Here is a 22742-nt window from a genome sequence, read left to right as displayed (position 1 = left end):
TCTAGGGTTTTTATGGTTTTAGGTCTAACATTTAAGTCTTTAATCCATCTTGAATTAATTTTTGAATAAGGTGTAAGGAAGGGATCCAGTTTCAGCTTTCTACATATGGCTAGCCAGTTTTCCCAGCACCACTTATTAAATAGGGAATCCTTTCCCCATTTCTTGTTTTTGTCAGGTTTGTCAAAGATCAGATGGTTGTAGATGTGTGGTATTATTTCTGAGGGCTCTGTTCTGTTCCATTAGTCTATACCTCTGTTTTGGTACTGGTACCATGCTGTGTTGGTTACTATAACTTTGTAGTATAGTTTGAAGTCAGGTAGTGTGATGCCTCCAGCTTTTTTCTTTTGGCTTAGGATTTGACTTAGCAATGCGGGCTCTTTTTTGGTTCCGTATGAACTTTAAAGTAGTTTTTTCCAATTCTGTGAAGAAAGTCATTGGTAGTTGATGCGGATGGCACTGAATCTATAAATTACCTTGGGCAGTATGGCCATTTTTGCGATACTGATTCTTCCCATCCATGAGCATGGAATGTTCTTCCATTTGTTTGTGTCCTCGTTTATTTCATTGGGCAGTGGTTTGTAGTTCTCCTTGAAGAGGTCCTTCACATCCCTTGTAAGTTGGATGCCTAGGTATTTTATTCTCTTTGAAGCAATTGTGAATGGGAGTTTACTCATGATTTGGCTCTCTGTCTGTTATTGGTGTATAAGAATGCTTGTGATTTTTTGCACATTGATTTTGTATCCTGAGACTTTGCTGAAATTACTTATCAGTTTAAGGAGATTTTGGGCTGGGACAATGGGGTTTTCTAAATATACAATCATGTCATCTGCAAACAGGGACAATTTGATTTCCTCTTTTGCTAATTGAATACCGTTTATTTCTTTCTCCTGCCTGATTGCCCTGGCCAGAACTTCCAACACTATGTTAAATAGGCATGGTGGGAGAGGGCATCGCTGTCTTGTGTCAGTTTTCAGAGGGAATACTTTCAGTTTTTGTCCATTCAGTATGATATTGGCTGTGGGTTTGTCATAAATAGCTCTTATTATTTTGAGATATGTCCCATCAATACCTAATTTATTGAGAGTTTTTAGCATGAAGGGCTGTTAAATTTTGTCAAAGGCTTTTTCTGCATCTATTGAGATAATCGTGTGGTTTTTGTCATTGGTTCTGTTTATATGCTGGATTAAGTTTATTGATTTGCATATGTTGAACTAGCCTTGCATCCCAGAGATGAAGCCCACTTGATCATGGTGGATAAGCTTTTTGATGTGTTGCTGGATCCGGTTTGCCAGTATTTTGTTGAGGATTTTTGCATCGATGTTCATCAGGGATATTGGTCTAAAATTCTCTTTTTGTGTTGTGTCTCTGCCAGGCTTTGGTATCAGGATGATGCTGGCCTCATAAAATGAGTTAGGGAGGATTCCCTCTTTTTCTATTGATTGGAATAGTTTCAGAAGGAATGGTACCAGCTCCTCCTTGTACATCTGTGAATCCGTCTGGTCCTGGACTTTTTTTGGTTGGTAGGCTATTAATTATTGCCTCAATTTCAGAGCCTGTTATTGGTCTGTTCAGGGATTCAACTTCTTCCTGGTTTAGTCTTGGGAGGGTGTATGTGTCCAGGAATTTATCCATTTCTTCTAGATTTTCTAGTTTATTTGCATAGAGGTGTTTATAGTATTCTCTGATGGTCGTTTGTATTTCTGTGGGGTCGGTGGTGATACCCCCTTTATCATTTTTTATTGCATCTACTTGATTCTTCTCTCTTTTCTTCTTTATTAGTCTTGCTAGTGGTCTATCAATTTTGTTGATCTTTTCCAAAAACCAGCTCCTGGAGTCATTAATTTTTTTGAAGGATTTTTTGTGTCTCTATCTCCTTCAGTTCTGCTCTGATCTTAGTTATTTCTTGCCTTCTGCTAGCTTTTGAATGTGTTTGCTCTTGCTTCTCTAGTTCTTTTAATTGTGATGTTAGGGTATCAATTTTAGATCTTCCCTGCTTTCTCTTGTGGACATTTAGTGCTATAAATTTCCCCTCTACACACTGCTTTAAATGTGTCCCGGAGATTCTGGTATGTCAGTCTGTTTTACAAAAGATGCTCAAATGTTTATAGCTTTGCTCCAATAATTCTACAAAAGAGGAAGATAACTAGGAAAACACTGGGATATTAAAAATGATAGCCAAACATATATGGAAATTATCCAAATTAAAGGAGGCTAAGGAAACATAACAGCTAAAGGCAATATTCGACCTTAGATTGAATCCTCTACTGGAGGAAAAAAACTACTGCTATAAAAGAAATTACTGGGTCAACTGTTGGAATTTGGGTTTTCACTGTAGATCAGATAAAGCGATATATTAATATAAGTTTGCAGGTTGATAACTATAGTGTGGTAACAAGAGTGAATATCCTTATTCTTACAAAATAAATAAAGTATTTAGGAGTAAAGGACCATGATGTGTATAATTTACCTCAAATTGTTCAGGCCTGGCGCAGTGGCTCACGCCTCTAATCCCAGCACTTTGGGAGGCCAAGGTGGGCAGGTTGCTTGAGCTCAGGAGTTTGAGACCAGCCTGGGCAACATAGTGAAACCCTGTCTCTACTAAAATACAAAAATTAGCCAGGTGTGGTGGCGTGTACCTGTAATCCTAGCTACTTGGGAGGCTGAGGCACCAGAATCGCTTGAACCCAGGATATGGAAGCTGCCATGAGCCAAGATCGTGCCACTAAGATTCTGTCTCAAAAAATAAATAAGTAAATAAAGCAAATAAGGTAAAATGTTAATAGGAGGTCAATCTTGGAAAGGGTTTATGGATACTCCTTTTAATATTTTTACTTCTTTAATGTTTTCAAGTTTGATATTATTTCTAAAATTGTTTTAAAAGAATCCCTCTCAGGGAAAAAAATAATAGTCAAAGACGGTATGTAAATGAAAATAAGTATATTTATATTTACTTGTAATATTAAGCAAAATATTAAAAAGTATTCCTAGCTTCACCCAGGCCAGTAAATGGGTTCCTGCTCTGACCTTCTTCCGCAACACCCCCCAGCTCCCAAGCATCCAGGTTCTAGCTTCTCAGGGACTTCCCACACGCACCTCCTGATGCCACCTGCTCTTCTTCTGAATCTGGCTCCCAAACCCACAGCCCAGGATCTCCCTGATCCAGGATCCCAGTGTCCCAACAGCACACCCCGGGAGACCAAGGCAAGCTCAGCAAATGCCCCACCATCCCAGGTGGCTTCTTGAGCTTTCTACTTCATGGGGGCATGGAGTGCACAGACCAAATATTTTCTCCCCTCAGCCTTCCCATTCTTTCACTCCCCTCTTTATCCATGTCACATCCATGGCCCTTCATTGCAACAATGTTCATGCCTATACATGAAACTCCCCTGCCCTTTGTCTTTGTCCATTTAGCAAAATCGCTTTATGATAAAGTCCAGTCCTTATGCCTGAAAGAAAGGCCCTTGGTGGTGTGGCCCCACCTTCCTCTCTCTGGGTACACCAGCTGCTGTGTTACTTTCAGCTTCTTGAACAGCTGTGCCCATCCTCCAGGGGGAAGGCTGTTCCATCTGCTTGGTGCTCTTTCCCTCTGCAATCCCTATTAACCCGTTCTTCCTTTCCTTCAGATTTTAGCTCAATTTCCACTTTTGCAAGAAAGCACCTTCTGGCCTCCCTAGGCAGATCAAATCCCTCCATTCTGAGCCCTCTTAGCACTATTTAACTATAGTGTGGTAACAAGAGTGAATATCCTCATTCTTACAAAATCAATAAAGTATTTAGAAGTAAAGGACCATGATGTGTATAATTTACCTCAAATTGTTCAGGCCCGGCGCAGTGGCTCATGCCTGGAATCCCAGCACTTTGGGAGGCCAAGGCCTCTCTCTCTCTTCCTAACCAGGAAACATTTTAGATAGACTTTACATTCGTGAGTTCTAAGAAGGCAGAAGCATGTCTCCTTTACTCACTGTTGCGTCATCCACATTCATTGAGTGGAGCCCACAATGGGAGGCATGTGGCACATGCTATGGGTGCAGGGCTACCTCCCCACAGGAGGAGAGGACTGGGATTCTTATTTGGTTTGTTGGCTAGGACAACAAAACCAACCACCTGTTCCTGGTAGTGAAAGAACATATCAGAACATATCACACCAAAATATGCCACTTTGGCCTATTAATTATTCTGAGCTAAAGGAACTTGAGAAACAGCAGATGCAGAAAGGGCTTTCTGATCTCACTCCCTCTTTTGACATAAAAGGAAGTCATAAAGTTTCCCATAAGAAAGGTGCCTTCCTTGTATCAGGAAGAGAAGAGCATTCTTATCACCAGAGATTGGGAGTCAATGGCAAATGGATCTGTACAAACGAACCTACTAAAATAACCCTTATCATCCATTACCCCATATATTTTCTAGGCACTTTCCACAATTTACTGCCTACACCCATTTGTCCTGTCACTTCTTCACAAATTTATCCTTCCTTTAAAAAAATTCCTACAATATAAGCTCTGGGTCCTGACTGTTTCTTTGGGCATTTATTTTTCTTATAAGCATTCCCTTGTGCATGTAAAATCATTAAATAAAATTTGTATGCCTTTTTACTGTGAATCTGTCTTATGTCAGTTTAATTCTCAGACCCAGCACCACAACCTAGGAAGGCAGAGGGAGTTTTCCTCCCCTGTAGTGGGACATGGCTGCTGACAGCCTACCTGCCCACCCTTGGTTGGAACTAACTCAGGAGCTGAGAGTGTGCTGTACCTGAAGACTCCAGACATCAGCTTCCAACTAACTGATGGGGCAAACAAGGTGAAACTGAGGAGTGGAGGCTAGTCCTCAGCATTCTCTCTGGTGAAGGGGAAGAAACTCTGATTTAAGGCAACACGTGTGCTCAGAGCTTGGCTGAAGTCTGAATCCCAGCTGCAGCTGGCTGTATATGTTTAGTGGGCTTCATATAGAGCATCTTAGTCATTAGCAGGTAGGGTTGGAGGGTCAAAATCCATTATTAATATCAGTTGGCGGGGATCAACATGCTGGGGATGACCCTGAAGCAGTAACCTTTTCTAACATCATGTGTCATTGACACCGTTGCGTGTAAATGTTTATTAGGTCATCACTGAGTTTAGAAGGGATATGGGGCAGATGGAGAAAGCCTACAGGTTTGTGGGTAAAGAGAAGGGACAGTGATTTTGGACAGGAAAGCCAAGAGCAAAACTAACAAAATACATTATAAGTAAGAACATATAAAGCAACTCTTGGCAACTGAGAAAAGAGGATGTGACATGTCCATCCATTGATTCAACCAGGTAGAAAGGGGAGTGTGTGAGAAGGCTTGTTACAATTTGATTTGTTTTAGCTGTGTGCCTTATTCATTCTTTGGCCTCATTTTCTTCTGACTTAGCAGGTCCAAAAAGAATTGTGTTTATTTTACACTGAGAAGTTTGATCTCTTGGGTTTCTATTTCCTTTGAGCAGCAGAAGAACCAAAAAGGAATGAATTCTGAACACTCTGAGAAAACAGATTTGTGGAAATACACAGGAGATGTTGTTCAAGAAGAGTTTATTCAAGTGAAAGCAGAGTCTTTATAGCCCTGCCAAGGCCAGTGAATCCTGTGGTGTTTCCTCATAGCTCAGCATCCACCCTCCCAGCCAAGAGGGGCCCATCCTCTCCTCCAGGCTGCTCAGGAAGCCTGGTGCGGTCAGGTCTTGCTATTCATAGGCTCATTATTCAGCACCCTGGCTTCTGCCTCCACTGTGCTCCCGCCTGTCTACCACTATTTGGCCATTTCACTGCTTGCTCGCATTGCTGCCAGAAAGCGGGCAGCAGGGAAAGTTAATGAAACAGCCATTGTTGCTACTGCCAAACAGACGTCATGAATGATTGGACTGAAAGGGAATGAACACTCGCGCCCCAAGTGAAGGTTCAGGATATGCCGAGAATTCTGAGGGTTCATCCTACCTTTATCTAGCATGGAAATTTGAAATTTGAATGTTGACCATGCCTAGATCAGAAGGAAGGTGGAACTCAGAACAAGATAGGTAAAAAAATGAGTTTACGCTAAGCGATTGCTTTGAGAATTTGACTTTCAGGACTGAAGGAAGAAGGGAAGATGGAGAAACAGTGGATCTATGTACTGGGGAGACCACTCTCTTCTAGGAAAAACTGCACACAGACCCCTAATGCTAAAGTTGCCAAAAGATTTCTATCATATGGCACTGACTCACCAGCACCACATTTGATGAGTCCAGGAGAAGCCACCCAATTGAACAGCCCTTTAGTCAGTGCATGGGCTTGTCATCAGCCTAGGAAAAATTGGGCCTGGGGATTCTTGGGAATTTGAATTAAGAAAACTGGAAGAGGGCTGGGCCGCATGTCTGCAATCCCAGCACGTTGGGAGCCCTAGGTGGGTGGATCACTTGAGGTCAGGAGTTCAAGAGCAGCTTGTCCAACGTGGTGAAACCTCATCTCTACTGAAAATACAAAAATTAGCCAGGCATGTTGGTGCACGCCTGTAATCCCAGCTACTCAGGAGGCTGGAGTTGGAGGATTGCTTCAGCCCGAGAGTCAGAGATTGCAGTGAGCTGAGATTGCGCCACTGCCTGCCCAGCTCGAGCAACAGAGGGAGACTCTTATGTCTTTTTTTTTAAATTTTTTAAATATAAAATTTTTAAATCTTTTTAAATTTTTTTAAATAAAAATTTTAAAAATCTCTTTTTTAATTTTTTTAAATAAAAATTTAAAAACTGGGTCACATTCCAGCAGAAAGTACAATGACTAGACAATCTGATGAAAATAATGGATGAAAAAAGTTGGCCTCTTAGCATATAATGAAGTATTAATGGCAGTGTAAAGATCTGAAATCCCTGTTGTTGGTATCGCTGTGGCTGTCTTAAGAATCTGCAATTTTTTTTTTTGAGATAGTGTCACTCTGTTGCCCACGCTGGAATGCTGTGGTGTGATCTCAGCTCACTGCAGTCTCCGCGTCCCAGATTCAAGTGACTCTCCTGCCTCAGCCTCCCAAGCACCTGGGATTACAGGCATGTGCCACCATGCCTAACTAATGTTTGTATTTTTGGTAGAGATGGGGCTTCACCATGTTGGTCAGGCTGGTCTCGAACTCCTGACCTCAAGTGATCTGCCCACCTAGAGCTCCCAAAGTGCTGGGATTATAGGCATGAGCCACCACACCCAGTCAAGAATCTGCATTTTTAACTGAGTGCAGGGGCTCTTGCCTATAGTCCTGGCTACTTGGGAGACTGAGGTGGGAGTATTACTTGGGGCCAGCAATTCAAGATCAGCCTAAGCAGAAAAGCAAGACCCTATCTCAAAAAATAAATTACTTAATTTAATTAAAAAGGTTTAAAAATGTCTGTATTTGTGCTTGTGCAATTTTCCAGTGATTATCACAAAAGCAACAGAAGATCTAATGCATCCCTGGGATTGAGGTAGGAGATCAGCTGGACTTGTTTTCTGAGCCTCAGTCTCCTTGCTGCTGATCAAGACGGGATGTGGCAAAGAAAACCTGCTAGAACCAAGATGGCGATGAAAGCCATCTCTAGTTACCCTCACTGCTTATTTGCATTTGCCTAAGACACTCCCATCAGCGCCTTGACAGTTTACAAATTCTGTTTGTTACCTTGTGTGATTCCAGGAACTCTCCACCCCTTGTTCATGAATAACCTTAACCTGCCCCTTATTTAGCACATAAATAAGAGTGAGTATAAGCAGAGCTAGTCAGCAATCCACAGATGCTCTTCTGTGCTACTCTACCTATGGGATAGCTCTGTTTTGTCTAAAGAGCAGCCATTTTGTGTACACTGTTGCTCTAATGAACATGCTTTCTTTCACTGTTGTCTCATTCTTGAATTATTTCCCCCTTGGCGATTAACTCCGGGAGATTGTGTGAGTAAGACAAGAACCTGACATTGAGAACAGTGTTGTACAATTTGTTTCGCTTATTTCCAACTGAGAGAATATTTATGTTTAAGACCTGAGGCATTAGTATGAGTGAGTTGATGAAATTGTTCTGCATCTGTAATGGCTAGAGAAACTAGAGTATCAACTACTGGATAAAGGTCCAGGCAAGTTAGTATGAGAATGAATGTGAGTGATGAAAAAAAGGATGATTTTGGTTTTTGACAGTTTTTTGTAACAAAGAGAACAAGGAAAACAGATTAGTGTCAGCAATATTTTTGATGGCAGCTATTTCTATTGCCTTAGTGGCATGGGCTACATAAGCTGAGTCAGAGAAAACATTAAGAGGCTAACCAAAATCCTGCAATGCAGAGATAACAGCAAACAACTTGGCTTTTCGTACAGAAGCGTATGGATTAGAAATCACTTTATCTTTTGGTCCTACATACCCTGCCTTTCCATTACTGGATCCATCAGTAAAAATGGTAACGGCTGTCTCTAGTGGTGATGAACGAGTAAGTTTTGGTAGAATCCAGGAAATATTTCGTAGAAATTGAAAGAATTTTGACTTAGGCAGATGACTCTCAATAGTGCCCATGAAGTCAGCCAGATTAGACTGCCAGCACAAAGATGTAGAAAAGGCATTTTTAACTTCATTTTTTGACAAAGGGACCATGGTAATGTTTGGATCAAAGCCGGAAATTTTAGTGATACATTGACATCCTAACCCAATCAAAGTGGTTATTTGATCAAGATATATTGAAAGAGTTTTAGAGGTTGAATTAGGAAGAAATACCCATTCAACTAGAGAATCACTTTGTACTGTAAGTCCTGTAGGAGAGTGGATGGAAGGAAAAACTAAAAATTGTAAAGATAAATTTGGGTCAATACGAGAGACTTGTGCCTCTCTCACTTGTTGTTCTAGGAAAGACAACTCTTGTTTTGCTGGTTCAGATAGAGGGTGAGGACTGTTTAAATCTGTATCTCCTGATAAAGTGGCAAATAGATGAGATAATGCATAAGTAGGAATGCCTAGGGTTGGTCTGAGATAATTGATGTCACCTAGTAATTTTTGAAAATCATTTAAGGTGTTTAAATTGTCACTACGAAGTTGGACTTTTTGCAGCTTAATGGGGCGAGCTTCTAGCTGCATTCCTAAGCACAGAAAAGGAGTGACTCGTAGAATTTTTCAGGAGCAATGTGAAGTCCTGCATTGGCAACAGCTCATTTTAAAGAGGTAAAACATTGAATTAATTCATTTTTAGTGAGGGCAGCAATCAGTATATCATCCACATAATGAAGAATGTAATTATTTTTAAAAGTCTGTCAGATAGGTTGTAACACAGTACCAACAAACAACTGACAAATAGTAGGACTGTTAATCAGTCCTTGAGGTAAAATTTTCCATTGATATCTAGCTGCAGGAGCTGAATTGTTAATGGATGGTATAGTGAAAGAAAATTTTTCACAGTCTGACTTGTCTAAAGGAATATGAAAAAGCAGTCTTTCAGGTCAATGATAATCAAAGGCCACTCCTTAGGAATCATGGAGGAGAACGGCATACTGGGTTGTAACACCCCCATAGGTTTAATAACTGCATTAACAGCTCTTAAGTCTCTTACCATTCTCCATTTTCCTGACTTTTTTTGTACAACAAACACAGGTGAGTTCCATGGAGACAAGGAGGGCTCAATAGTGTTTGCTTGTAGTAAATCATTAACAATTTTAATTAATGCCTCCAACTTGTGTTTGGAAAGCAGCCACTGCTCTACCCAAACAGGTGACTCACACATCCATTGTGCAGGGGCAGAGGAAGAGAAGGAGAGTGAGGGCACTGGGACACAGACCAGGGGGAAGCAGGATTCCAAGTCTCTGAAAGAAGGGGTCCCAGAGCATCGAAATAAACAGTAGGCTTAGAAGAGGGGAGAGGTCCAAAAGGACAAGAGGAACAAGAAACAGGCCACTTAGATTAATGTCACACGTCCTCCTTTGGCAGAGGAGGCAATGGCTTAGTAGAAGAAGAGTTAACATATACAGGTTCCAAGATAGGAGGCAGAGGGAAGGGATCATCACCAGGTTCCTCCTCTTGGGGAGAAAACAAGGAGAGATCAAATTCTTCCTCATCATCAGGAGGAGGGCTAGTAGGAGAGTCAGCTACCCAAGGTAAAGGGAGCAGTTCACCATCCGCATTAACTTGTCGCAGTTGAAGAAGATCACCAGACTGAAAAGGAAGTGAAACAACACGAATAAGAGCCCAGTCAGTCCAAACAGAAATAGGAAGTAAAACACCATCTCTCATGAGTTGGCAGAGCGTGGCACCAACTCTATACCAGTCTAACAGGTCCATAGAACCTTTGTCAGGGAACTAAGGACAATAGTTTTCAATAGTCTGAAATAAGAGAATAAGGTTATTGGAATCAGCCTTGATTCCACCTTGTTTAAGAAGAAGTTTAATAAAAGACAGATAAGCCTGGTGTTTAGACTGTGAATGTCCCATAATAATCCTGGAATATTACCGGTCGACAAATCCAAAAAGAGGGGAGAGTCAGACAAAGTGTACCTGGAGACCTTACCGTCGAGACTGAAGACTAGTTGTCACAAACCCACACTCGGAGTGCACTGAGCGAGGAACAAAGAAGGCCACATTGGGTGCCAGATATTGCGGGATCTGATCAGCAGCCCACAATGCAACGGGGCTCTCTCTTTGTTCCCAGGAGGATCAGCAGGTCGAGAAATAATAGACACAAGATAGTGAAAGCTGGGTCCAGGGGGGTCACCGCCTTCTGGTCCTGTGGTGCCAACAATGCACTAGATATGCCAGCATTTGTTATTAAGTTTAGTGAAGGCAGGGTAGGTTAGTGAGGGATTTAGGGTAATTTGATTTTGAGGTGAGATGGTCACATGGGGATGAAGTAGTTCTTTAACATAACATCTGTATGCAGAAGTACAGTGTACAGAGATAAGAATTTACAATATAGTGTGTGCATCAGTAATTTCTAGCAGAGCCTTAAAACAGGAACACAGTCTTTCCATAACCTATGATTAGCAAGATATTAATCAGCAGTAACAGTTGCAGCAAAAGCTGGTTACAAACAATTCATAGAAACAGGACGTGAAGTTAGACAACTGGTTAGACCAGAATTTCTCAGAAGGGAGTATGCCTTAACCCTAAAGAGGCCTAGAAGAGCCATGGCAAGATGAGGGCGTTTATAGCCCTATTTTATCCATATGGACAGGCGCCCCCTATGCTTCTGTTTATAGGCTCTCCATGAGGGTCACATTCCATTCCCAGAACTGTGAACCTCTGCTTTTCTGGGATAGGAATCTTGGTGATGTGAAACCTCCCTGACTGCAAGTCTGTTCATAGGCTCTTTGCAGGGGGAAGCACATCACGCGCTGTTGGCTCATTCTGGCAGTCCAACCTGGCCATTGTCTTTACACAATCCTGCATGCAATTTTGTATTTACAATAATCAGGAGCATTTCATCTTTTATTCTGTAGCAATAGTTTCAGGGGGTCTCCCGACAGAGATCGGCCTGGGCAACATCACAATTAAACCTCTTCTCTATAAAAAAAAAATTACAAAAAAATTAGCCAGGGATGGTGGTGCACACCTATAGTCTCAACTACTTGGGAGGCTGAGGTGAGAAGCTCACCTGAGGTCAGGAAGATTGAGGTTGCAGCAAGCTGTGATTGTGTCATTGCACTCCAGCCTGGGTCACAGAGTGAGACTCTGTCTCAAAAAAAAAAAAAAGTCAATGCTATTTGATTACCTAAATTCAGTCCCACATCCCCCTTTTGCACATTCTATAGAAAATAAAATGACATGTCAAGGAGCACTCAGCAAAGTTAGGACACAGATGAATTTTGTCTTCTCTATTCAATAGTTCTTATTTTTTTCTAACTTTATTTAATGTTTTATTGAAGAATAGTATACATACATAATAAATATCAATGCAAATAAACTAGGAAATCTAGAAGAAATTGATAAATTCCTGGACACATATGCCCTCCCAAGACTGAACCAAGAAGAAGCTTAATCCCTGAATAGACCAGTAACAAGTTCTCAAATTGAGGCAGTGAGAAATAGCCTACCAACCAAAAAAAGCCTAAGACCAGATGGATTTACAGCTGAATCCTACTAGAGGTACAAAGAGGAGCTGATACCCTTTCTTCTGAAATTATTCCAAACAATTGAAAAGCGAAGACTCCTCCCTGACTCATTCTATGAGGCCAGCATCATCCTGATACCAATATCTGGCAGAGATACAACAAAAAAAGAAAACTTCAGGCCAATATCCCTGATAAACATCAATGCAAAAATTCTCAATAAAATACTGGCAAACCAAATACAGCAGCACATCAAAAAACTTATCCACCACGATCAAGCCAGCTTCATCCAGGGGATGCAAGGTTGGTTCAACATACGCATATAAGCAAACAAATGTAATGCATCACATAAACGGAACTAATGACAAAAATCACATGATTATCTCAATAGAGGCAGAAAAGACCTTCGATAAAATTCAACATTCTTTCATGTTAAAAACTCTTAATAAAATAGGTATTGAAGGAACACACATTAAGATAATAAGAACCATTTATGACAAACCCACAGGCAATATCATACTGAATGGGCAAAAGCTAGAAGCATTCCCTTTGAAAACCTGCACAAGACAAGGATGCCCTCTTTCACTACTCCTATTCAAGATAGTATTGGAAGTTCTGGCCAGGGCAATCAGGCAAGAGGAAGAAATAAAGTGTATTCAAATAGGAAGTGAGGAAGTCAAATTGTCTTTGTTTGCAGATGACATGATCCTATATCTAGAAAACCCCATCATTTCAGGCCCAAAACTCCTTAAGCTGATGCACAACTTCAGCAAAGTCTCAGGATACAAAATCAATGTGCAAAAATCACAAGCATTCCTATACACCAATAACAGACTGGCAGAGAGTCAAATCATGAATGAACTCCCATTCACAATTGTTACAAAGAGAATAAAATAATTAGAAATACAGCTAATGAGGGAAATTAAGGACTTCTTCAAGGGAGAACTACACACCACTGCTCAAGAAAATCAGAGAGGACACAAACAAATGGAAAAACATTCCATGCTCGTGAGTAGGAAGACTCAATATTGTGAAAATGGCCATACTGCCCAAAGTAATTTATAGATTCAAAGTTATTCCTATTATACTACCATTGAGATTGTTCCCAGAATTAGAAGGAAGAATTGGAACAAAAAAAAGAGCTTTTATAGCCAAGACAATCCTGAGCAAAAACAATGAAGCTGGAGGCATCACACTACCTGACTTCAAACTATGCTACAAGTCTACAGTAACCAAAACAGCAGCGCGCTGGTACAAAAACAGACACTTAGACAAATAGAGCAGAATAGAGAACTCAGAAATAAGACCGCACATCTACAACAAACCTGACAAAAACAAGCAATGGGAAAAGGATTCCCTACTTAATAAGTATGCTGGGAGAACTGGCTAACCATCTGCAGAAAACTGAAACTGGACCTCTTCCTTACACCTTATACAAAAATTAACTTAAGATGGATTAAAGACTTAAACGTAAAACCCAAAACTATAAAAACACTAGAAGAAAATCTAGGCAATACCAGTCAGAACATAGGAATACTATGCAGCCATAAAAAGGAATGAGATCATATCTTTTGCAGGGACGTGGATGGAGCTAGAAGCTATTATTCTCAGCAAACTGATGCAGGAATAGAAAACCAACACTGCATGTTTTTACCTATAAGTAGGAACTTAACAATGAGAACACATGAACACAAGGAAGGGAACAATACATACTGGGGCCTGTCGGAAGGTGGAGTAAGGGAAGGGAGAGCATTAGGAAAAATAGTTAATGCATGCTGGGCTTAATTCCCAGGTGATGGGTTGATAGACGCAACAAACCACCATGGCACATGTTTATCTATGCAACAAACCTGCGCATCCTGCACATGTACCTCAGAGCTTAAATAAAAATAAATAGACTAGGCACGGTGGCTCACAGCTATAATCCCAGCATTTCAGGAGGCTGAGGCGGGTGGATCACGATGTCAAGAGATTGAGACCATCATGGCCAACATGGTGAAACCTCGTCTCTACTAAAAATACAAAAATTAGCTGGGCATGGTGGCGTGTGCTTGTAGTCCCAGCTACTCAGGAAACTGAGGCAGGAGGATAGCTTGAACCTAGGAAGCAGAGGTTGCAGTGAGTTGAGATGGCACCACTGCACTCAGCCTGGCAACAGAGCAAGACTCCATCTCAAAAAACAAACAAACAAACAAAAACAAAGAGTAAGTAAATTTAAAAAAATAATAATATACATACAGAATAAATCTTAACTGTATAGCTGGGGGGAATTTTCACAAACTGAACCCATGATTGTAACAAAGTAACCAGCAACAAGATAAAGAAATAGAACATCACCAGCTCACCAGCAGCCTCAGTGCCCACTTCCAGCCACTAATCCTTCCTGGACCGAGATTACGACTCTTCTGACTTTTAGCAATGTAGATTAGCTTTGCCTGTTCTTATACTTCATACCAATGGAATCCTAAAGTACATACTTTTGGGTGCCTGGAGTCTTTCACGTAATGTTATGCTTGTGAGATGCATCCATGTTTTTGCCTTTAATATTAGATTTCTGCTGTTAAGTAGTATTCTATGATGTGAACAGACCACAATTGTCCGTTCTACTGTTGAAGAACATTTGGGTTGTTTCAGTTTTGTGCTGTCACAAATAATGCTGCTATGGTCTCTATATACATAACTTTTGCTGAACACATGTACGCATTTCTGTTGGGTATGTAGGAAGGAGTGAAATTCCCAGATAACAGGATATGTAAATGTGTAGCTTTCATGTATGCTTTCAAAGAGTTTTCCAAAATAGTTGACCATTAGCTTTCTCTTTAACATTCCCTTATTCCTGCTTCAGTTCTATATTTTTGTCCAGTCCTCACCCCTTCCCACTCCCACCTCCATGCTCTGAACTTGAAGCTTTACTACTGACTCTGTCTGCCCAGGGTTTGGCTGAATGTGCACACACACCCCTATCCCAACTTTGCACAGCATCAAATATTCTAGACCTTTTCCTTTGAAAAGGAAATCCTTTTCTGGACTCCTGCCTCTATTCCTCCAGTCTCCAAGATGGTGGGCTAACTGCCTCTGGGACCAATTCTGTCTTTAAACAGGGGCACTTAAAGACCCAAAGGAACATTGTATCTGCTCTTGCCATGGTTCCCATGCTTGGAACTCTGGCCATTCTCTTTTATGTCTAACGTGATCCAGTGCTGACTGAGTTCCATGAAATCTAGTTTGTCCTGCATCCCATGTCCTCTGCAACTCCCTCCACCAGAGCTGGGTGGCACTGCCCCAGCCCAGGATGAGCACATCAACACTTGGTGCTGCCGTATCCCATCTGTCTCTCCTCCTCTTCTGGTGCCCATACCCTGGAGATTCAGTGCCCACTAAGCAGTGTCAGTCGGGTTAGGTGGCTTCTTTGGGAAAGGCAGCATCTCGAGATCTAAGCAATGGAAACTTTGACAAGTGGGCCTTCTGGCCCTCACCAACAGTTCCCGTGGTGTCACACATTTCCTTGACATAGTTAGCTGCCTACACAAAAAGGAGAGACCACCAGGGGAACTATTTAAGGAAAGCGGGTCTTTAATCATCCCTCAACTTCCATCTCTTAGCCGCTGCCATCTGTGCTTCAGTGACACTCAGCAGGGCTTTTCGAGTTCCTGTATTTTGTTAATTCACTAAAACTTGGGACTAGTTCCAGGGTATTTCTGAGACATGATTGCAATGGTTTTTGTTCACTGAATTTTGAAATTGAGCTACTCCAAAAACAACAACCAGAGCCAAAAATAAAAACAGAACCATACACACACACACACACACACACACACACGAAAGAGTGAAGAGTAACTTAATTGAGTGCCTAGTTTATTATATGGCAGGCAGTAAGTACTAAACTAACATATGTTTTGTATTAATGTCTACATTGCAGATATATCAGTTTTGTTTCTATGTACTGTTCAATTCATCAAATATTTATTGACCATTTATTATGTATGAAGTATTGCAAATAAGTTGCAGTCCCAGCCCTCAGGGAATTCATGGAATTTAGTCTTTAGAGGAATGACTATCCTTGTGGAATTAGGTGCCATCAAGGACTTTACCAGCAGTTCAATGCTTTTAGCTTCAGCTTGCTCAGAAACAAGCCCTGAGGGCAAGTTGTTTAGGAGTGTTGTAGATGTCGCTGGTGCCTTCCTGTGTCCCCTCCATTGTACACTCCATCTGGGTAGACCACAGCCAGTGACTGACTAATGTGAGGAGTTGGGGATGGGGCAAAGGTCAGTCCCTTCAAACTCAAGGTGTGACAACTCTGTGATGTCAGTCATGTTCCCCAGTGCCCTGTGGGATCAGGCAGAAGCCAGACTTCTCCTAAAACCAGGTCCTTGCTCAGTTCCTTCCCCTGACCTTCTTTACAGGTTTGTCCTGAAGCATTTCCTCCATAACTCACTTGTGTGAGAATCTTCATTCTCAGATCAGCTTCCAGGGAATCTGACCTCAGGTAGGAGGGAAGCCCAGGAAGCCTCCACAGGACAGAAGTGAAATGGTACAGGGAAAGATGCCAAAACAGGCTACAATATCAGCAGGTCACCATGTGGGCAACTGGGACTCAATCCCTTTGAGGTGGGGTTGCCACATTTTGCAAACAAAAATACAGGATGCTCCATAAAACTTGAATTTTTTTTATTAACAATGCATAATTTTTTAGTACGAGAATGACCCATGCAATATTTAGTATATACTTAACTAAAAAATTATTCACTGTTTATCTGAAATTCACATTTCACTGGACACCCTTCTCTTCCAGGAGAAGGATGTCACAGAGACATTCTTCTCTTCCAGGAGAGGAAACAGTCTAGAACACACTTCAAAGTTGTCCCACTTAAGAGGGAGGAAGCTGAGGTATGTATCCTCCAGCTGTTATCCATCACTGACTGAGTGATGCTCCTGATGGCATTTACTCTTTGGTATTTCTGACTTGGTTCAGTTATAGGCTGAGAGAAAGCCCTCAGGTGGAGTAGCGATGTTGTAGGAGGATGCCCTCGGCTGGCATTGGAATGGTGAGTGTGACGGGATGTAGGCAGGATACCAATGGTGTCTGCTCCACACAGCAGCTGAAATGGGAGCTTTTCTGAACTCCCTCCACTCATTTCTCTGGATGAGTCCAGATTATGACCATAGGCTGTGAGGGAGAGAATTAAGTTGAAAGGAACTAACTGTTCCATTAAATTGTGACAGACTGAAATATGTGTGTTTGCATGTGTAGGTGACAGAGAAAAAGGAAAGGCACTAGAAAATGAAGATTTCCTGACCTGTCATCCTCACTAAAAGTAATGGTGCAATTATAGGAAGTGTCTAGGTAGTTCTGAAATTCTTTCTGAAACTGGAAACAAGTTCTCTTTCCATTTTCAGTTAGAATAATGAAGCCAAAAAAATAGTGTCTTCATCATCAAAGCCAGTTAGATTTTTCCAAATTCTCTTTACACCAATAACTGTCAATACTATGGGTGTGTATTTTTATCATCAGTTCATTGAGTTTCCATATGCCATCTGCTCGAACACATGGGAAATGTATATTTTCTCTTGTTTTTACCATTCTTCGGGGAATTGTTTAATCTCTAATCAAAGCCAGAGAAAATGAACTCGACATAATTTCAGTGTTATTTCTTCATTCATTGGATAAATGTGTGTACTCTTCTGGTCTGAAGGGCTGTGGCCTCACTTGGGAACAGTGCAATCCATTTAGACAGTGTTAAGAAATCATTTTCTCCTTTCTGAGTTCTTTTGGCTCAAATTCCAGTTTTAAATTATGGGGAATAAATGTAATTCGGTCTTGTGACATGTGATATATTCAATTGATCTGGGGAAAGGACAGAAAATATTAATGAAATGGAATGTCTTTACTCTATTGGCAAAGGCCAGAAGTTGAGTTTCACTGCTTCCAAATAACATTAAGGGCCAGGGGCAATGGCTCACACCTGTAATCCCAACACTTTGGGATACCAAGGAGGGCAGGTCACCTGAGGTCAGGAGTTTGAGACCAGCTTGGCCAACATGGTGAAACCCCATCTCTACTAAAAATACAAAAAGTTCACTGGGCGTGGTGGTGGGTGCCTGTAATCCCAGCTACTCAGGAGCCTGAGGCAGGAGAATAATTTGAACTCAGGGGTCAGAGGCTGCAGTGAGCTGAGATCGGCCACTGCATTCCAGCCTGGGAATAGAGTCAGACTCTGTCTCTAAATAAATAAATAAATAAATAAATAAATAAATAAATAAAATTAAGGACATTTCATGTTTTTCACTTTTCCTGTCTTCAAAAACTGAGTATTTTATTTGTTTAATTTTTAAAGGCAACGGAGCAGACCATAGCCCAACCAATGAAACCTGGTCTATCCAAACTGGTTCATGAGCCAGCTAGATTTCTGCCCTATTCGTTATACTATTTCTGTCTTAAGAGGTAGTAGCCAGCGCCACCACGAACAGTTGTACAGATTGTCTATAAACATACCCAATCAAAGAGTTCAGTTGAGGGTGAAATCCAGTCACATTCCACTCACTAAGCCATGTATACTGGGGCACGGCTATTTATCTCAGAGGAAGGGACCCTTTTTCTTAATAAGCACAGTTAGCTGAGTAGACTAATGTGAATCTTAGTCACAGCCTTCAGATTCATGGAGTCTACTGATTTTGAAACCAAGTTATTTACACATTCCTGGTAGGTTTTTCATTATTATCAATTTTACTACTATGCTTCACCAAGACATGGCAGTTTATATAAACGTCCAGGAACACTGTGCATAGTTGCAAGTTCTTCCCTTCAGTGCTTCCAGAAAAATGCAAAGCAGTTCAGTTGTCCCACAGAGCAGGAAAAATATCTGCCATCTCTCTGAGGTGGGTAGAAGGTCCTAATTCCCAAAGACAAATTAGGATGAGGAATTTTCCAGGTCATGTAAGGGCTGTCCACTGCCACCAACTGCTTGACCGTCAGAGCTGTTATAACAATATCTGCAGCATAGCTCTTTTGGGGATAATTTTGTGGAGACAATCTAGGAGTGATTGTGGAAAAGCAATTCTTACCACCTCGATGGTGAGTAACATAAATACAGGATGTCTGAAAGGCTGGTGCAAGTTTAAGCTTTTATAATTTCAGAAGTATAAATCTACTAACTTACAATAAATAGCACCAGAAAGGTTAATTATGAAAATGTTGAAGTAGTAATAAGTTTTTATTAATTCAACATAACCATCGTCTTATGCTATGTATCACTCTCATCAATTATTGAATGTTGTAAACTTTCATCAGCTGCTGTTAGTGATCATCCAAAAACTGAGGCTTCCATACATACATGACAGTTTTGATGTCACTGTCCCCACCAAAAACAGTCTAAGAGCAACAGAACATGCTACCAACCCGCAGTCTAGAAAGCATCACCCAGAAACAGTTGCACATTTTAAAAATTAATTTGGCAGGGTGCTGTGGCTCACACCTGTAATCCCAGCACTTTGGGAGGCCAAGGCAGGCAGATCACTGAGGTCAGGAGCTAGAGACCAGCCTGGCCAATATGGTGAAACACCATCTCTACTAAAAATACAAAAATTATCCAGGCATGGTGGCAGATGCCTGTAATCCCAGCTACTTGGGAGGCTGAGGCAGGAGAATCGCTTGAACCTGGAAGGCGGAGGTTGCAGTGAGCTGAGATCATGCCATTGCTCTCCAGCCTGGGTTACAAAGTAAGACTCCATCTCAAAAAAGAAATTAATTTAAAATGTATTATTTAAAATTCATGACAGGGCACTGTGGCTCACACTTGTAATCCCAGGACTTTGAGAGGCTGAGGCAGAAGGATTGCTTGAGGCCAGGAGTTTGAAATCAGACTGGGCAACATAGTGTTGACCCTGTCTCCACAAAATAAATAAATCAATGAATAATAAAAGAAAATAGGTTAAAATAAATATGTGTCATACAAATCTAAACAATCAAACTTCCAAAACCTGGTTTTTGTAAGTTTGCAATTTCTGAAGTAATTAAAACTTGAAACTGCACAAAGACTTTTAAAACACCCTGTGTGGTCCTACAAGGATGACACAGCACTTTCATACATGATCTCATTTAATGAGCACAGCATGCTATGCAATCAGGATTATTGTCCCCACTGTACAATGCACTAAGCTGGGTCTCTGAACCTGTCTGTCCAGCACAGTAGCCACTCGCTTTGTGTGGCCATTGAAAACCAGAAATGTGGGGAGTTCAAATTGAGATGGGCTGCAAGTGCAAACATCATACTAGATTTTAAGACTTGGTCCAAAAAGAATGTAAAATATGTCATTAATAATTATTTAATATTGATTATACATTGAAATAAAAAGAAGGCAGGGCACGGTGGCTCATACCTGTAATCCCAGAACTTTGGGAGGCTAAGATGGCAGGATTGCTTGAGCCCAGGAGTTCAAGAACAGTGTGGGCAACGTGGGGAGCCCCCAATCCCTACGTTGAGACAAGTAATTTTAAAAATTAACCAGGCACAATGGTGCATGCCTGTAGTCCTAGCTACTCTGGAGGTTGAGGTGAGAGGATTCCTTGAGCCTGGGAGGTCAAGGCTGCAGTGAGCCATGACCACACCACTGTACTCATGCCTGAACAACAGAGCCAGACCTTGTCTCAAAAAAAAAAAAAAAAAAAAAAAAATTACATAAATAACGAGAGTTTGAAACAGGTTAAATAATGTTTTAAAATTAATTTCACCTGTTTATACTTTTTGATGCAGCTGCTAGAAAATTTAAAATGACACCTGGGACTCACATTACAGTTCTGTTGGATAGCACTGCCCTAGAGCAATGCCTCCACTTTGGCCGCCCAGCAATATAAACGTCCTGTCTCACAATGAGGAGTTAACTGGATAAATGTGACATCCTTTGAGGATATCTGAATTTTCTAGGAGGCTTTTAGAGTTTACAAAGTTTAACCCAAACAAATGTGGGTGGAGTTTTTTTTTGTTTTTTATATTTTTTTGAGACAGAGTCTTGCTCCATTGCTCAGCCTGGAGTGCAATAGTGTGATCTCGGTTCATTGCAACCTCTGCCTCTTGGGTTCAAGTGATTCTCCTGCCTCAGACTCTCAAGTAGCTGGGATTACAGGCACACACCAACACATCTGACTAATTTTTGTATTTTTAGTGGAGATAAGGTTTTACTATGTTGACCAGGCTGGTCTTGAGCTCCTGACCTCAGATGATCCACCTGCCTCGGCCGCCCAAAGTGCTGGGATTACAGGCGTGAGCCATCATGCTTGGCCAATAAATGCATTTCTAATGACGGAAACTTGGGGACCATTTCGGGTATGTGGTAACTTACTCCACTGGGAGACAAAGTCAGCCCTGAAGGAGTAAGAAGTCATCAACGAGACTGCCCTCTATCTAAGCTCTCAGGAACAGGAGGTTCCAGAAGCTTTTATACCTCTGATGACCTAGAACACCCACAAATCTCCATCTAAGGCAGGAGAGAAGAACTGGGTTGGTTTGTAAGCTCATTTTCTCAGCTCGGTGATGCTTTCTTGAATGCACAGTAGAAAAGCTAACAAGTGTCAAGAGACCAACATAGGAGTCCATCTGAGTAAAACACTGTTCCCCTAAGAACAGTGTATAAATATGCTTCGCACCATGCACGTCTTCCTTAGCAACTATCTTTTTTTTTTTTTCTTAGCAACTATCTTAAGGATCTGAACAGTCAAGGTGAGGTCGGGCGTGGTGGCTCACTCCTATAATCCTAGCACTTTGGGAGGCCAAAGCAGGTGGATCACCTGAGGTCAGGAGTTCGAGACCAGCTTGTCCAATATGGTGAAACCCTGTCTCCACTAAAAATACAAATATTAGCCTGGTGTGGTGGCGCATGCCTACAGTCCCAGCTACCCGGGAGCCTGAGGCAGGAGAATCACTTGAACCCGGGAGGCAGAGGCTGCAATTAGCCGAGATTGTGCCACTGCACTCCAGCCTGGGCGACAGAGCGAGACTCTGTCTCAAAAAAAAAAAAAAAAAATTAGAAAAAATAAAGTCAAGGTGAGTCGTGTCCCATACCAGGAAGACTGTTTCATCAAGGGCCATTGATAAAACAACCGACCACACCAGGCCATTTTTTTTAAGTCCTAACTATATACCAGACACTGGACTAAGCATTTCACATACGTTATATCACTTAATGTATTGACAGCCTGGGTGCAGTAGGTGCCTTTATTCACGCTTTACAGATATGAAATCGAGGTTCAGTGAGTCTGAGCAACGGGTTCAGGATCCCAGAGCCAGGATTCATGCATGCACCTGGCTGCCTCTGAAGTTTGTATTCTGAAACCACTAATTTATACCTCTCACTAAATACTAGGGGAAGGGAAGAAATGGAGGGAAAAGTGGGGACATTTTACTATCTGAAGTGCCTTAAATTACCCTCAGGAAGAACCTCTGGCCAGTATCTCAGAGATCCAAAGAAACAAAGCGAAGGGCTAAAGGAGTTAGGCAGCCTGGGTGGAAGCATTTGATATTCCTTGCCTTTCCAAGGGTAGGCCTTTGCGTGAGAAGCCAAGAAACTCGAGTCAGACAGAGTCTGGGGTAACCCATCATTACATGCATGATGCCAGCCCTGCAGTTGGTGAAAGCTGATGAAGAGCACGAACCCCACTGAGATTTCAGTCGTATTTAATTTCCCCTTTTGCCCAATTCCATGTTGATTTTTAAGCCCTGCATATGAACACGCAAAGA

This window comes from Theropithecus gelada, chromosome 10 (assembly GCF_003255815.1).
Source record: "Theropithecus gelada isolate Dixy chromosome 10, Tgel_1.0, whole genome shotgun sequence".
Lineage (NCBI taxonomy): Eukaryota > Metazoa > Chordata > Mammalia > Primates > Cercopithecidae > Theropithecus > Theropithecus gelada.
This window is presented reverse-complemented; position numbering follows the sequence as displayed.